Here is a 17427-nt window from a genome sequence, read left to right on the forward strand (position 1 = left end):
CACCAAAAAAAATTTGTCTTCACTCGTTCGAGATAAACAAATGCTTTTAAAACAATAAAATATTCAAAGTTTTAAATATATTGTGTAATAATATCTCATAAGAGGCCTCCTTTGATTTTTAATACTTACTTGTGGCAGGTAGAGATTAATGTATGTATGTGTGAAGAAAATTTTCAAGCCTCACAAAGAAATATGTACTTGCAAAGAAATTTCTCAAGCCTCACACAAAAATCTTATTTTGAGCTCGAGATAATCCATAAAGCTCTGATATTTTCATTTCCACTTCCACTTCCTGTATATTGTGAATAGATTGAAGCAACAACTATAGACAGATTGATGGCCTTGTTCCAGTCTACCTCGACCCCCCACTCTGTCAGCTCCACCCATGCCTCTGAAAGCCCTAAAAATTCTATGAGTCCGGAGACTGGCCCCAAATCCCAAACAAATTCTCCCTCCCCGACTCTCAGATTCGAGAAAATGATGGTGGTGGAAGAAGTGAGCAGCATAAAGGAGGAAGAAGACAACAACCTGGTGGAATTGGGTAAGAAAGTGGAGGTTTTGTTTGATAATGTGCAAGAAATCACCAACAGGATGGAGGCAATGGAAAACAAGTTGTAGGACGTCTCCAGGTTTGCTTTGAACGTGATGCGTTGCTCGGCGACCACTCTGTGTCTTCTGCAGGAAAGTTCTACCAAAGGCAAAAGCAAGGAAGACGATGACTACTGGGCCCTTTTCAAATTCCTCACCAAGGAATGGGCTAGGAAGCTCCACCCCAAGAGGAGCCATGGAAAAAAGAAAAAGTTTGTTTCTATGTCTCAGAAGTTTGGTTTTTTGTTCGGTCCTAGTTGCCTACGGGCTGATAGTTTTATTTTCTGTTTATATTTGAACTTATCCACCTGTTGCCCTACATGGCATATGTTTAAAATGTTTATTATGACTTTTATACATCTGTTAAACTTACGTAGAATGATTATAGTTTTTGATAGAGGAAAGTAAGAGGGTTGTAATTTTGTTGATGTTCTGCTGACAGTTGGCTTGCCATTGTTTCCTTGTTCTACTCCTGGGTCAGCCCCCTTGTTTTGGCTGCTTTTAATATCAAAAACTATAGACAAATTAGCTTTGGTTCACTTCACTTTAAAAAGATATATGTTGTGGTAGGGTTTCATAAAATTTTCCTACAAATTCTACCAATTTTTTCTCATCAAAGTCGTCGACAACATAACATAATTTGTACAAAATCTTGAGGTAAGTCAATTGCCATGGATCCAGCCTTACCATTATCGTTACAACCCCTACCATGTCAACACCAAAGCCTGGATCAAGTAAGATATTGGTGTTTTGTATAATTATTGTGATTCTTTCATGGGTACTAGGTTGTTCTTTTTTCCCTCTTATATATGTTACTATCTTTATTTATTTATTTGTATATTTCTTGGTCTTTTTCTAGAAACTAAGGTTTTCATTTCAATTTTGTATTTTCTTATCTAGAGACTAGATTGTTAAATTTAATATCTTTATTTTTGCCATATGTGTGCGTGTGTGTGCGTGCCCGCTTCTTTTTAATAATGAAAAATATTTATCTCTATTACACTCTACTTTAAACTATTATGACAATAGTCTTGAATGTAGTTGTATTGCCTTAGCACAAATTTAGGGGGTTATGGGTTGTCTTTAGTGAGGAAGATTTTAAAGTTGAATCTTGAATAACTCACTTACTCGTGCATACACAATTCATCCCATGGAAATTTTTTTATTACTTACTTTTTGTTTTTGGATATGTGGCTATCATTTAATATATGTGATTTTTTATTTTTTCTTAATGACTATTTAAATTATCTCACAGACGCTTAAGAGATTGTTATGACTCTAATTTTGGAACTTGTAACAATTGCCAACTCTTGGCATTTGTGACAACATATCTTAGAAATTGTTGTAGCTACACAAAATGTGCTTAGTGAGAAGGAGAGCTTTAAAGTGCTTTCCAAGTATCTTTTGTTGGTTTGAATAATGTCTTCTACCTTGTAAATTCCTAGTGGGGACTTATTCACATGTTGAGTTAACTTAGGTCCTAGGAGTATTTTTAGAAGTTTTAGTTGTCTAGATAATGTTGAGCTTTAAAGCGCTTTCCAAGTATCTTTTGTTGGTTTGAATAATGTCTTCTACCTTGTAAATTCCTAGTGGGGACTTATTCACATGTTGAGTTAACTTAGGTCCTAGGAGTATTTTTAGAAGTTTTAGTTGTCTAGATAAGATATTATCCATATCTTATCTTTTTAACATTTATTTACCTATTGCCTTGGGTTATTTAATATTTGTGTCATGTTAGTTGATCATACTACATCACAACTTGTCTATATAAGCAAGGTCGTTGTACATTGTAACATACCTACATCTCATATCTCAATATTCAAGCAAGCTCATTTTCTTGCATACTTTCTTGTGAAATGTATCTTTGTTTTTGTAGGTGATCATGGGGTCTATAGCTCCTTACATCTTTTAGATATACAACTTGTTTTAGCAGAGTTGAGTATGCTCGACAATATATATAGGAATTCATCTCTTTTGTTTACTTTTTATAGTGGCTGAGACACACAATTTACAGAAAAAACAAATTTATTGCAACTGTTGATCATCAATATTGGGAAAGGCTTGAAACAATGGAGGAAAGGTTCATTTGAAGATGCATTTTCTTATTGAGCTCTTGTGAAGAGCTATTGTTGGATTGTGCTGAAAAATTGATCTTAATGGTAACCTTTTGTATACATAGTAACTAATTGAATGTATAATATATTATTATTGTATACAGTGAAAATGGATGATGAAAACAATAATATTGAAAGACTAACAAAGATCCAACCACAAAACCCTAGCCTAACAATGAAAAGAATCCACCATACACAAATGAAGATACCTAAGATCATGCAAATCAACAAAATAAAGCAAGATATACCATTCACATGTCTAGTAGGATTTCAATCTCCATTTCTTCCTATCTCCATTTATCTTGTTTGATATATTTGCTCTTGGATTTTATGTGTGCACAAGAGCTCAACAAAGAACATAAATGTGGTTGATAGCTTGATCGCAAGAAGGCTTGATTGCATAAGATTTATTATGCCATTAGGCGATTAGGCGATTAGGGATGAAAAGGAAGAGGGTGTTCTCTTATATAGAGAATACTATAAGAAATGGAGGGATAAGATTAAGAGGTGTAAAGATAAATGGCCGGCTAGGATTAAAGGCTAGGTAGAAGAAATAATTAAATGATAAAGGGGGTAGGTAAGAGAAGAATTAAGAGATGAATGACATGTGTCCTGGGTAGAGAAGGCTAATGAATTAATTAAATAAATAAAAATATTTATTTAATTTAGGTAAAAGGACAATTTAAATAAATAAAATGATCTATTTAAATGAGGAAAGACCTAGAAGAGTATTAATTAATTGATTGATTAAATAAGAATTTATTTAATTAATAGAAGACTTAGGATAAAATAATTAAATAGACATGACAATTCTAGGTGTCCAATTATAATATAATATTTATTATTATAAATAATATATTAATTAATATTTATTAAAAATACATTATATAATATTGCAATACTTAGAACTTGTAGAAATATGGTGTAACCTTCCCGTTGCAAATGTCTAACCTCTAGTGAATTCATGAATTGATTGTTGCCCCTTGACAACACTGCTTCTAAGAATTAGATATCCAACAACAAGGGAACCTATTCCAATATGAGTTCTTGGCCTTCCCTTGACTAAGTCTCTTTCTAAACATTATTCTTTCTATTCACCTACTAGCTAATATTGCAATACTTACACCTTGTAAAAATATGGTGTAACCATCTTGTTGCAAATTTGTGACCTCTTCTAGATTCATGAATTGACTCTTGCACCTTAACTACATTGATTTTGATAATTATATCTTAGCAAACAAGGGAATCTATTCCAATATGAGTTCTTGACTTTTCCTTGACTAGTGACTGTTTGTACAAACATTGTTCTTTCTATTCACCTCTGAGGATCTTAAAATGTTTTCATTCGAGAATTTCATTGGATGATCATTTCCATTACTTGAGGATCCATATTCACATACAAAAAAATCTCATAACACTGAAATACTATTGCAACAAAGTTGGGACCTAGTTCTTATATGAAGAGATCGCTTATTTAGAGACAATAACAATAAGACATATGTTGGGTTCTCAAAATTAATTAGCATGATCTACAAAAAATATTGTTAATTTTAGTTCATGTATGGTCGGGGATTTTAAAGTTCAATCTCAAATTGTTCAAATAATAGTTTTTTATAGAGCTAGCATGGAAGAGGAATTGAAACATTGTGTGCAATTCCACTGTAGCTCAAGAATTACGGTGACCCTTGTTATGGTAGTTGTTTGAAGTACACAACCTAAACAACAAGTTTATTAAGATTTGGGACCACAAGGATTCAATTAATTCATTCACTATAGAGTGGCAACTTATAGCCTTTTGTGATGGTGGTTTATGCCCCAATTTGTTTGTGTAAATAATGCCTTTTTGGTTTAAATTAAAATAAAAATTGCATTTTATAGCATGCTTCGCTATAGCTTCAATTTTTCATTACTATGAATAACCATTTTATGGTCAAGTACTTATATAATTTTTAATTGGCATGCTTTAGTTATGTCATTGTGAACAATGGTGAAAGATGCAAATTGGGTGGCAATATTTGTTCCAAATGTGAATTTTGGGGCCTTATAAATCCCATATTCACTTGTTTAGAGAGTGATTTTTATAAGTGCTTCAATTTAAACTATGATATCCAAGAGTTATATTTAACACATAGATTCCATACTGGGTTTTGAAGTGAAACCGAGTACCACTACAAAAACCAATTATTTCAACAAGATCTTCATTTCTCTCTCTCACCCACACTCAAACAAAGAGAAAGATAATGAGGTTTCATTTATCATGAAACAAATGTTTCTCCTCTTATAAATTATAAATGACTATATGTTCCAAATAAACAACAAAAATTCTATGTATTCATTAAGGGTTTCTTGTGTGTGATTGGAAGCTAACGTATCTTATCTATTGAAATTCTCTTGTAATAAAACAATGCAATAAGAAAAGTTGTCTAAGGTAGGACACAATAAGATGCTCCTTCTAAATTAGTGTTATATAACAATATCCAATGTTATGTCTATTGATATTATTTTCATGCCTAGAATGTCACTTCCCTCAAGGTGAATGAGCTCTTCACCATGGTCAATTCTATCTCTTCTGCCTACAAATTAGAAGCAGTATGACTCATTGCAATCATGTCAAAGATCATCCACACATTTAATTAGATTAAGTAAAAGTAAAGTTTGCAACCCAATTCATATGTATGTATGTATGTATACATATACATATACACACATATGTGTGTGTGTGTGTATAATATATACATACACACGGACTCTATATGTTAGAATGTTTCAAAATTAATGAATATTGTTGTTTATGTTGTAAATATGTTATTTTCATTAAAAATATGGAAGGGACATTACATATATACACCACAAATACTTTATCCATATACTATTTTATCTCATTTGTAGTAAAGGAAGTGTCCAACAATGTCCATGGTCAAAATTCTACTGGAATTATCTTAGCCATTATAATCTTCAAAACACATTTTCCTAAGTTAGAATATCCATATCAATGGTGCTTCAACACCATTAATTAGCTCTAGACATATCAAGATCACACCCATAAAAAATTAGAAGATCAAAGCTTAAATTTGTTAAATTAATAACCAATATGTGCACCTCCAACACTTCCATGGTTAATATGATGAATATTTCAATTTTAAAAATACCAAGAAAATAAAAAAATGAAAAGTTTCCCCAAAAAAGTAGTAAAGAGAGAAATATCCCTATCTATGGTGCCTTAGGGAAATTATTGTGTTGAAAACCTAGCAAACAAACGTCGTGTTTGAAATCCAAAAAAATTGAAATATAAAAATAAAAATAGTAAAGAGAAAAAGCATGCTCTAGTGAAAACTACCTTTGGTGGAATGTTGGACAAGTGTTATGGTGAAAACTTACTCGTAGGTGTCATGAGTAATAAAGGTGAAATCTTCCATCTTGTAGGTCCTGATCCACTTCCCCGTTACACATCCATGTCATTTTGTTCAATCTTTCATCCATAGTATTTTACACCTTGGTATACATAGAGAACAAGTAATTACATCTTATTTTATGGATAAGTTTTGGTTTATGCCTTCTAGCTCACTTAGTGACTAGGAAACCTTCCACAACAAATAAGTTGCATTTTCCATCGTCCATCAATACAACACAGTAGACATCCAACATATACATGTTCTTCAAACCATCAAACATCACACTTGAAACATGCACTTTCAATATAAAGCCATAGAGATCAACATTGACCTAAATAATGTAAAATCAAAACAATCATTTTTTTTTGCGATCATTTTATTTTAGTCCATCACTTATCTTATACAAGATGTTTCCTTACCTAAATAAGATGTTAGTCTTATATGGGATGCTACCTTCTTGAAATCAAACATGATCTACATCCATCCTTTAATTTTTCCACACCTTGGCATGAGATAACATTGTTGTGTGTTTATTGGTAGTTGCTTATTGTGAGGCCCTACCTCGAGCCGTCATAGCATTGCAGTAATTTTTCATGTTGGACCTATTATTGATACTTTATTTTGATGCATTATGGATATAGATTCTATATGATCGAGTGATTAGATAACATTGATATGGTGTATGTCATTTATTTCTGATTTGCAGTACTTTATTTATGATGTTAGAAAACATGGATGCATGCCTTACAAATGATTGAATTTCATGATGATTATGATGATGCCATTGAGTAAATTATTTCATGTGGATTTTGTTGGATAACTGATAATTTGATTGTTATGATTTAAATTGTGTGCAAAGTGTCTAATTTGTATTCTTTTCATATATTAATATTGCATGTGATTATTTGAGATTACTAATGTTCAAAATGAGATGTGCAGGAAAACTAATCAATGTGAGCATGAAAACTATTCGGAGAATCAAGCTAAACCTATGTGCGTTTGTGAAGCGAATGGTTGCCTATTTGGAGAGACAACACCTCGTATGTAATGTGTTTATATTTATAAATGTGAATGCTTGAATATGTGTTTAATTTGCATTTGTTAATTCCAAAAAGGGACATGCCATGCATATTATAGTATTGTGTATTTTTATGGTGTCCCCTGACACTTTTGTTATGAAGTGAGTTGGCAATGACACGTCCCTTAGAGGGAATTTGTATAACCAATGCATTTTTCAATATATTTTAGTGTGGTCCCAATAGAGTCTTGGTTAGAGAGCCATTATAATGGTCAACTCAAGTTTGACCCGTAAGCAAACTTTAGGTGAGTTTCTGGAGGGTCAAACTAACTCCTAAGGTTAGGTTTAGGGCATTTTTGAAGGCCCATATGTTATACCTATGGGTAAAGGTCAATTTTAGCCATGTGACCACTCACATGTGACTATCAAGTCACCTCAAAAGTGAGTTTTCCAAAATGGACGAAAATTCAACTTTTGAGGATTTCTCCTTGGTTAGACAACCTTCCATTTGAGTGATAGTTGCTCTTCCCCACTTTCTCTTACCTTTTTCAGTTTCCATTTTTAAAAACCATGTAAGAGGTTGGGAAGACCAACCTATGAGATCTCACATCCTTTCCAAGGAAGTTGGAAAGTGTGAGAAGAGCCTACTTGGAAAAGGGATTCAAACTTAGGATTTTGATCACCCACTCTCCAATCTTGGAGACTTAGAGTTGTTGTAAAAACATTTGGGATTTAGAAGTTGCATTTTTTGTTTTCAGGAAGAAAACACTAGTGGATTGGGTAGCTCTCCTTCAACCATTCCTCATATCATTTGCAGGATCAAAGGTTGGTAGTGTTCCTCCATGCATTTTGAATACCATTGTTAAATATGAAGAAAAATTGTTTTTGTATTTAGCTTTTATTGTTTATGTGATTGTGGTGTTGGATGTTGAGTTCCTTCTTTGTGTTTGTTTTTGTGATTTGTGTGATTATTTTGTGTTATGGGTGTTTCAAGGCCATACTAACCCTTGGGAGGGTATAGTAGCCTTGGGGTGAAGGGTTGTTTGACAGCCTATGAGTGTAGAGACTTTCTTCTTGGAAGAGAGAGATGCACAAGGGTTATGGGACCCTTGCTGCATTATTTTTATTCTTATGCAAAAGGGGGCCATAAGGGGAGATATGGGCTTGTAATCCATGGGGGACATAAGGTTTGTTTTGGGTCAAGTATGTGACCTTGAGATGGTTGTATTTTGGTAGCCTTGTGAAGGCATTTGTTCCTCTTTCTTGCAGATCTCCTCTAGGTGCTTGGTCCACCTTCACCCCACAAAGTTAGTCACATAGTGATAATGTAAATCCTTGGGTTGGGAGTTTATGTGTTGTTTAAGTCTTTCTTGCTTATGTGGTTGAGTTGTTTGTAACCCATTTAGCTTTGGTTCTCCTAGCTCGGGGGTGGCTTCTTGTAAGCCTAGGTTGGGAGGTGAGCCTCCATGGTCACAACCTATAAGTTTTATTTGCAGGTTTTCATTTGGGATAAAGGATGGAGAAAATCCAAGTTCATGTGCAAAGCCTCCTAATAGATTCATTTGGAATTCTGAAAATATGTATTGTAACAAGCCCTCATTCTTGTAGAAACAAAAGAGAGGTTTGAAGTTGTAATCTTGTTATTATTGTAAAGTGGATTCAAAAGAAAAGAATGCATGCTTACCCTTTGTTGTATATTCATTACTTTGAAATCAAAGAGGCCTTCATATAATATTCCTATATGTTGTTGAAAAGGGCATTATGACTGTTGGTTATCTATTTTTGTCAATAAATGGAAAAGGTTAAACATACATGTTATTGTAGTTTAGATTCTGATTTAAAAACAGAAAGGGAAATGCTTTTATTTTATTATATTCAATGTTATTTCCTTTGTTTGTTGATTCCTAGTTAAGAAAAAGAAAAAAAGAGATCACAGAAAATATATTTCATATGTTTAAACTTGTGAATATTCTTTTATTTGCATTCAGTTACATTGCTGGTTAGTATTTACAAAAAAAATAATGTTGTAAATAAAGTAGTTCTGAAATATTTTAGTGGATATATTTCTGAGAATATAAGTATTTTGGCTTGTTTGAATGTGTAAATGCATTTCATATAGTTTACTTCAATGCTGTTATAAAACATCAATTTGGAAATGACATAGGAAAGAAAAATATGTCTATTTATATAAATATATATATTTATGTTAGGACTCGAAGGCAACTGAGAGGGGAGGGGGAGGGGGGGTGAATCAGTTATCAATTAATTTCAACTCAAATATAACTTAATCAAACTTGATACTTAATACCGGTAAACCAAACTTAATGTCGATAGACAGATTAGTAGTAAATATTAATACCGGTGAAACTTAATACATAGAACAGAAAGAGAAACAACATCCACAACACATAACACAAAGATTTGTACGTGGAAGCCTTGTAAGGGGAAAAACCACGGTGGAAAACCTTACCCATAATCCGATGATACTACTGCAGATAGTATGTGTATACAAATGGGGTCTGCACATGTAGTATGGCCAACCACCTAAAGCTCGCTGCTCAATCACAAAATAGGAGTCACACTGACTACAATTGGATGATTAAATCCAATGATAATGTATTGCTCAAATTAGCATCTCCAATGTTGGATTCGGTACCGGTTAAGCTCTGATAATCACCTTCAAACCTTCCTTGAACTTTCTCTATGGTCTGCTCATATGATCTTTAATATTCACACATACCATGTTACAATACCATCACATGTCATCTCACAAATGAGATCTTACATATATACCAAAACTTGAGACCAAATGTGTAGGTTAGCTAACTAAGAATATTACAATTAAATTACAAATAAGTCAAGATGCGATGCATCATGTCGGCTCAATACAATTACAACAATATCCAATTAATTAAATAATCTCCATAATGTGTTGTGCTGATCTGGAATAGATAATGCATGTTGGTCCATAACCTAGACCAATTTGTCGGTAACAACAAATATTTCAACCCGATTAGACCAATAACCAAAATATCAAAACCAAGTGTCCAAACCATGTCTTCGACATAACCAAGTGATCTCCAGATGATAACAAGTCATCCTCAGTGCCAGTGAACAATATACCGGTGACTGTGCATAAGTCACTGAACTTGTTGGTGAACATAATGTGTCAATTCAATATAACCAAAGATCTCCAGAAGGATAAGTGTTGACATCAATGACAAAACCAATGCAACACATCCATAATACCAACAATCTCCCCCTTTGGCATTGATGGCAACACAAGATGGAAAAACATCTAAGTGTCAAAACAGAATGCCAAAAACCAAAAACCAACAATCTCCAGAATAGATCAATACCAGAAATCAAAATACAAATGCAGAGAGTATATATCTCTCCCCCAATGAATAATCTCTCCCCAAAGGATAATGTTTTTCCATAGATATCTCTCCCCCTTTGACATCAAATGCCAAAGCAATACAAATACTAGATACAATCAATTCATAGAACCAATTACAATAACCAATTGTTATAACCAACTACTCCCCCTGAGAAGTAGCTCTCCTTCATCAAAGCCGGAAAAAAAGGTTTCTCTATTAATTTTGTCGGTTTGATGCCAACCATCAACTGTCTGAGTCTTTATGGGTGAGGGTCTAACCCCAAGCTGCTCTTTGAGATATTCAAAAGTTTCCTTAGGCAAATGATTAGTAAACATATCTACAATCTGCTCTTTAGTATTCACATAAACCAATCTCACTTCTTTTGCTTCAACATTCTCTTTCAGAAAATTATATTTGATAGAAACATGTTTAGTTTTAGAGTGAAATATCGGATTCTTAGATATATCAATTGCTGCTGAATTATCACAATAAATGATTATAGGTTCTTTGCATTTTACCTTTATGTCCTTCAACATTTGCTTAATCCATAATACTTGAGTACAATTAGTTGTTGCTGCAACATATTCTGATTTTGTTGTTGATAATGATGCACAACTCTGTTTCTTGCTCAACCATGAAATCAATCTGCTACCAAGAAAGAATGCCTCGTCGGTGGTGCTCTTTCTATCATCTACATCTCCTGCCCAATTTGCATCGGTGTATGCACATAAATCAAAATTTTCATCTTTAGGATACCATAAACCGTGATTTGTTGTGCCTTGTAGATACCGAAAAATCATTTTCACTGCTGATTCATGATTTTCTCTAGGATTAATCTGAAATATTGAAACCATACATACCGCATTCATTATATCAGGTCTTGTTTGTGTCAAATATAGTAAACCTCCAATCATAGATTTATATCTTGTCGGATTAACAGGATTTGAATCATCTTTCAATGTCAATTTGTCAGTTGTAGTCATAGGAGTACTTACCGGTTTAGAGTTTTCCATACCAAATTTCTTCAATAGTTCCTTCAAGTACTTTGTTTGACATATGAATATACCTTTATCAATCTGTGAAATCTACAATCCTAAAAAGAATTTTATCTCCCCAATCATAGACATTTCAAACTCTTCCTGCATCTTATTAGCAAAGTCATTACACAATCCATCTTCTCCTCCAAAAATGATATCATCAACAAAAACTTCAATAACCAAGATGTCTTCATTAGTCACTTTGAAATATAAGTTGTTGTTAGCATTACCTTTAGTGTAACCAAGCTTCAAAAGATATTTGTCTAATCTAGCATACCAAGCTCTAGGAGCTTGCTTCAATCCATACAAAGCTTTCCTTAATCTGCAAACCATATCTTTATCATTTGTCAATGAAAATCCATCAGGTTGTTCAATGTAAACTTCCTCTTCAAGATCACCATTTAGAAATGCACATTTTACATCCATTTGATATACTTTATAGTTCTTGTGGGCTTCAAATGCAAGAAATAATCTGACTGCCTTAATTCTAGCTACCGGTGCAAAGGTTTCATTGTAATCAATTCCCTCTTTCTATGAATATCCTTTACACACTAATCTTTCTTTGTTTTTTATTACCTTACCATCTTCATTAAGTTTATTTCTAAATACCCATTTAGTTCCAATTACATTTTTATCTTTAGGGCAGGGAACCAATGTCCATGTATTGTTCTTTTCAATTTGTTCTAATTCATCTTCCATAGCTTTAATCCAATGTTTATCTTCACATGCCTCAATAATAGATGCTGGTTCAATTTGAGAAATTAAACATACCTCTTCATTTGCCAGTCTCCCTCTTGTCATAACACCTTGATATTTATTCCCAATTATCTGACTTTCAGAGTGATTAAGTCTTACATACCTAGGTGAGTTCACTTGTTGTTGTTCTTCAGTCACTGTGGAATTCTCTGATGATGTCGGTGTGACTGAATCCACATTCTGTACCAGTGCACTCTGTATAGGTTCATTTATGATTGTCTCAACTGCCGGTTCAGAATCCATAGACCTTGAATTTCCTCTAAATTGTTCATCTATCTTCACATTTGCACTCTCAATGATTTTCTGCAATCTTTTATTAAAACATCTATATGCTTTGCTCTTAGATGAATAACCAATAAACATTCCTTCATCACTTCTAGGATCAAATTTACCAATATACTCATCTCTCCTAATATAGCATTTGCTTCCAAATATTCTGAAGTATTTAAGAGTAGGAGTGTTACCAAACCATAGTTCATAAGGGGTCTTATCGGTTTCACCTTTGATGTGAACTCTGTTAAAAGTGTAAACCGTTGTATTCACTGCTTCTCTCCAGTACATACAATGTAGATTTTCTTCTAATATCATGCTTCTAGTTGCATTCAGAATAGTTATGTTCTTCCTTTCCACAACTCCATTTTGTTGAGGTGTCTGGGGTGCTGATAGTTATCTTCTAATTCCATTCACTTCACAAAATGTATTAAACTCCTTAGATGTAAATTCACCTCCTTGGTTTGATCTTAAACATTTGATTTTCGTACCAGTTTCATTCTCTACCATTGCCTTGAATAATTTGAATTTCCCAAAAGCTTCTGATTCTTTCCTGAGAAAAGTAACCCAACACATTCTAGAATAATCATCAATGATTAACATAAAGTATCTATCTCCCTGTAGACTTCTTGTTCTTGTCGGACCACACAACTCTGTATGAATTAAATCAATAACATTATTGTATTTCTCAAAAATACTCTTAAAAGTTGTTCTAACTTGCTTTCCCATTTGACATTCCTTACATACCGGATTATGAGGTTTTACAATCTTAGGTAAATCCCTTACTGCCTTAGATGAACTAATCTTTATAATGTAATCAAAATTCACATGACAAAGTCTTTTGTGCCATAACCAACTTTCATCAATATGTGCAATCAAGCATGTCTTTTCATTGTTGTTCAAATGAAAGATATTACCTCTCGTCTGATTACCGGTTGCAATCTCCAAACCAGTTCTATTCATGATTTTGCATTTACCATTCTTGAACTGTAACTAAAATCCCTTTTCAACTAAATGACCAACACTCAAAAGATTATGGTTCAAACCTTCAACATAGTAAACGTTATCAGTATTGTGCTTACCATCAAAAGATATAGTACCTTTTCCTCTATTCAAACAAGCTTTATCATCCCCAAATCTTACTAGACCTCCATTGTATTCCTAAAAAGATAAGAATTTACTTTTATCACTAGTCATATGATGTGAACATCCGAAATCTATAATCCATTCATCCTTTTCTTCAATTTTAGCTATCAGGACCTGCTCTACCGGTGGAACAGTAGGTGTCAGTTGATCTTCTTTTATTGCAACAAAAGCCCATCCATTGTCTGTCGGTTCTTCATTAGAATCATCAGTAACTCCTTCATCAACATAGTAATATGATTTGTCTATATTCTTTTTAAATCTGTATCTTTGATATTCAGGGTTAGGCTTATATGTTCTTTTAGCTTCCTCTCTCAATCTTGCATGTCTATGAGGACATCTAGATGCCATATGACCAACTTTATTGCAATTAAAACATTTAAATGGTGTTTTACCTTCATACTTACTTCCAATAGGTCCTTTAGGAATTTTCCTTGCAAATAGTGCTTCAAGTTCTTCCAGTTCTTCATTTTCCCTCTTGATATCTTTAAGTTCTCTTGCATAGAGTGCTTTCCAATCACATTTGTCAGATGATGATGATGATGATGCAAATGATGATTCTTTGAAGGCTAAATCTGTCTTAATTGTAGCAACAAGAACAAATTCCTCAAGCTCAAATGCTGAAAGTTTTCCAACCAAGGTATCTCTAGATACTAATGTATTAGGCATTAGTCTCAACTCATTAATATTAGTTACTTTCATTTTGTATGTTGGTGGAAATGCTCTTAAAACTTTAGAAACAATTTCATCTTCACTCAAGGAACCTCCACAACATTGTATTTCCAAAACAATTTCATTTACCCTTTCCATAAAAGCAAAAATTCTTTCATCTTCTTCCATTTTCAGATTTGCATACCTAACCCAAAAGCATCCTAGTTTTGCAATTTTGACAGTGGTATCTCCTTCATTAAATGTCTCCAATTTATCCCAAATAGCTTTAGCAGTAGATCGGTCTGATAATCCCATGATTTGTTGATCTGACAATGTGCTCAAAAGTGCTTCTCTTGTTTTGCAATCATTTTCCTGATCTTTAGCCAATGTTGGTGGATGAGGTTGATTCGTAAAGGAGAAACATAGCCATTCTTTGTAACATCCCATATGTCTCTTCCAATGCAATTCAGATGTGTCTCCATTCTGATCTTCCATATACCATAGTTAGTTCCATCATGAGTTTCAGACTGTCCTTCCTGAAAAAGTTAATTGCCATAGAATCTCCTCAAGTTGTTAAACTTTTGCAAAAAGAGGACTTAGCTCTGATACCAATTGTTAGGACCCGGAGGCAACTGAGAGGGGGGGGGGGGTGAATCAGTTGTCAATTAATTTCAACCCAAATATAACTTAATCAAACTTGATACTTAATACCAGTAAACCAAACTTAATGTCGGTAGACAAATTAGCTATTGATACCGGTGAAACTTAATGCATAGAACAGAAAGAGAAACAAAATCCACAACACATAACACAGAGATTTGTATGTGGAAACCCTGTAAGGGGAAAAGCCACGGTGGGAAACCTTACCCACAATTAGATGATACTACTGCAGATAGTATGTGTATACAAATGGGGTCTGCACATGTAGAAAGGCCAACCACCTAGAGCCCACTGCTCAATCACAAAATAGGAGTCACACTGACTACAATTGGATGATTAAATCCAATGATAATGTATTGCTCAAAGTAGCATCTCCAATGCTAGATTTAGTAGCGGTTAAGCTCTGATAATCACCTTCAAACCTTCCTTGAACTTTCTCTATGGTCTACTCATATGGTCTTCAATATTCACACATACCATGTTACAATACCATAACCATATACCATCACATGTCATCTCACAAATAAGATCTTACATATATACCAAAACCTAAGACCAAATGTGTAGGTCGGCTAACTAAGAATATTACAATTAAATCAATTACAAATAAGTCAAGAAGTGATGCATCATGTTGACTCAATACAATTACAACGATATCCAATTAATTAAATCATCTCCATAACGTGTCATGCTAATTTGGATTAGATAATGCATGCCGGTCCATAACCTAGACCAATTTGCCGGTAACAACAAATATGTCGACCCGATTAGACCAATAACCAAAATACCAAAACCAAGTATCCAAACCATGTCTTCGACATAACCAAGTGATCTCCAGATGATAACAAGTCATCCTTAGTGCCGGTGAACAATATAACCTCTCGGTGAACAATATACCGGTGACTGTGCATAAGTCACTGAACTTGTCGATGAACATAATGTGCCGGTTCAACATTACCAATGATCTCTAGAAGGATAAGTGTTGACACCAATGACAAAACCAATGCAACACATCCATAATACCAACAATACATATATAATTATTTAATTTTAAAAAAATTAACAACGTGAGAGGGGTGGAGGAGCCGAAGGCTCCACACCACCCCTATAGGTTGTGATGCCTCATAGTGGGCCATGATCCACCAGTGGTCATGACCCTCTGTGTGAACCACGACCACTGTGTGGGCCATGACCCACCAGTGTGTGGGCCGCAACCCACCAGTGGCCGCCTCCCCCCTTGCTCTGCGATTTTCTATACTCTCCGCCCCTGCGAATTTCATTGCCGCTTCCTTCCTCCGTTATGACCATTTCGACCTGCAGATAAAAAAAAGAACATTCAAAATGAAAAGAATGCCCTAACCTGAGATCAGGGTTAGGGCTAGTTTAAAAAGGATATAGTTAAAAAAAAAAGGTAGTTCTCATGTAATAAAGTAAAAAGGAATAAGAAAACCCTAGATAGGGTTAGAAGTAAAAGAATAAAATATTATAAGGGGATTTGAGTTTCAAATTAAAGTGAATGGGGAATAGACCATATTTTTAATTAAGTAAAATTTATATTGTCATAGGGGTCATTTTAATCCATTAGGAAATTAGTTTGATTTGTAAGTAAATAATAATTCTTTGGGGGGAAATTATAATACTTTAAATATCAATGTTTTAAAGTTAGGGAGGTAATTCGTCATAACCTTTTTAAAGGAGAATTTGTATAACAACTTAATTAGAGTTATTTTAATATAAGAGGATGATTTAAATTCAATGACTATTTTAATCTAAGGGGTAATTTAATTGTATTTGATTATTAAAATCTTTTAAGGGGACTAATTGTCAATGAAGGAAGATTTATTATCTAAGCCAATTTATTAATGTTAATTTGATGACGTTGAAGACGTTTCAATATTTGCCTATTTAATTATTATTTATACAATGAATTGTATTAATGATTAATTTAATGAATTTTGGATTTATTTAAATAATTAAGGAATTAATATTAACTCTTAAATATTATTAAAATTTGAAGATTGATTTGGGCGAATTTAGTTAATTATTAAAGGTTGGGATGACGTTATAGGATTTAATTATCCGGTTTAGATAATGGTATTTCATGTAATTGTTAAGTAGACTTAAATCTTATTTGTTTATTAATTCGCTTAGGAGTTTAAGTTAAGACTTAAGTCTCCTAATTTAATTAATTAAATTATCATACATTTTAGAAACACATTCTTAAGGTCACTTGAGATATCTTTTATTGAAACAAATTATGATATCATACCCTTTGAACTTAGATCATCAAGTAATTTAGTGTCATTTTAAAAAAAAAATGTTGTCGCGTTTTTGCCCAAAAGTTTGGGCATGACACTTATCTTTTCTTTGGTTTATCTTTTTTATCTTTCAATATTTCTTTGATTCATATTTTGACCC

Source organism: Cryptomeria japonica, chromosome 5 (genome assembly GCF_030272615.1).
Source record: "Cryptomeria japonica chromosome 5, Sugi_1.0, whole genome shotgun sequence".
In the NCBI taxonomy this organism is placed as follows: domain Eukaryota; kingdom Viridiplantae; phylum Streptophyta; class Pinopsida; order Cupressales; family Cupressaceae; genus Cryptomeria; species Cryptomeria japonica.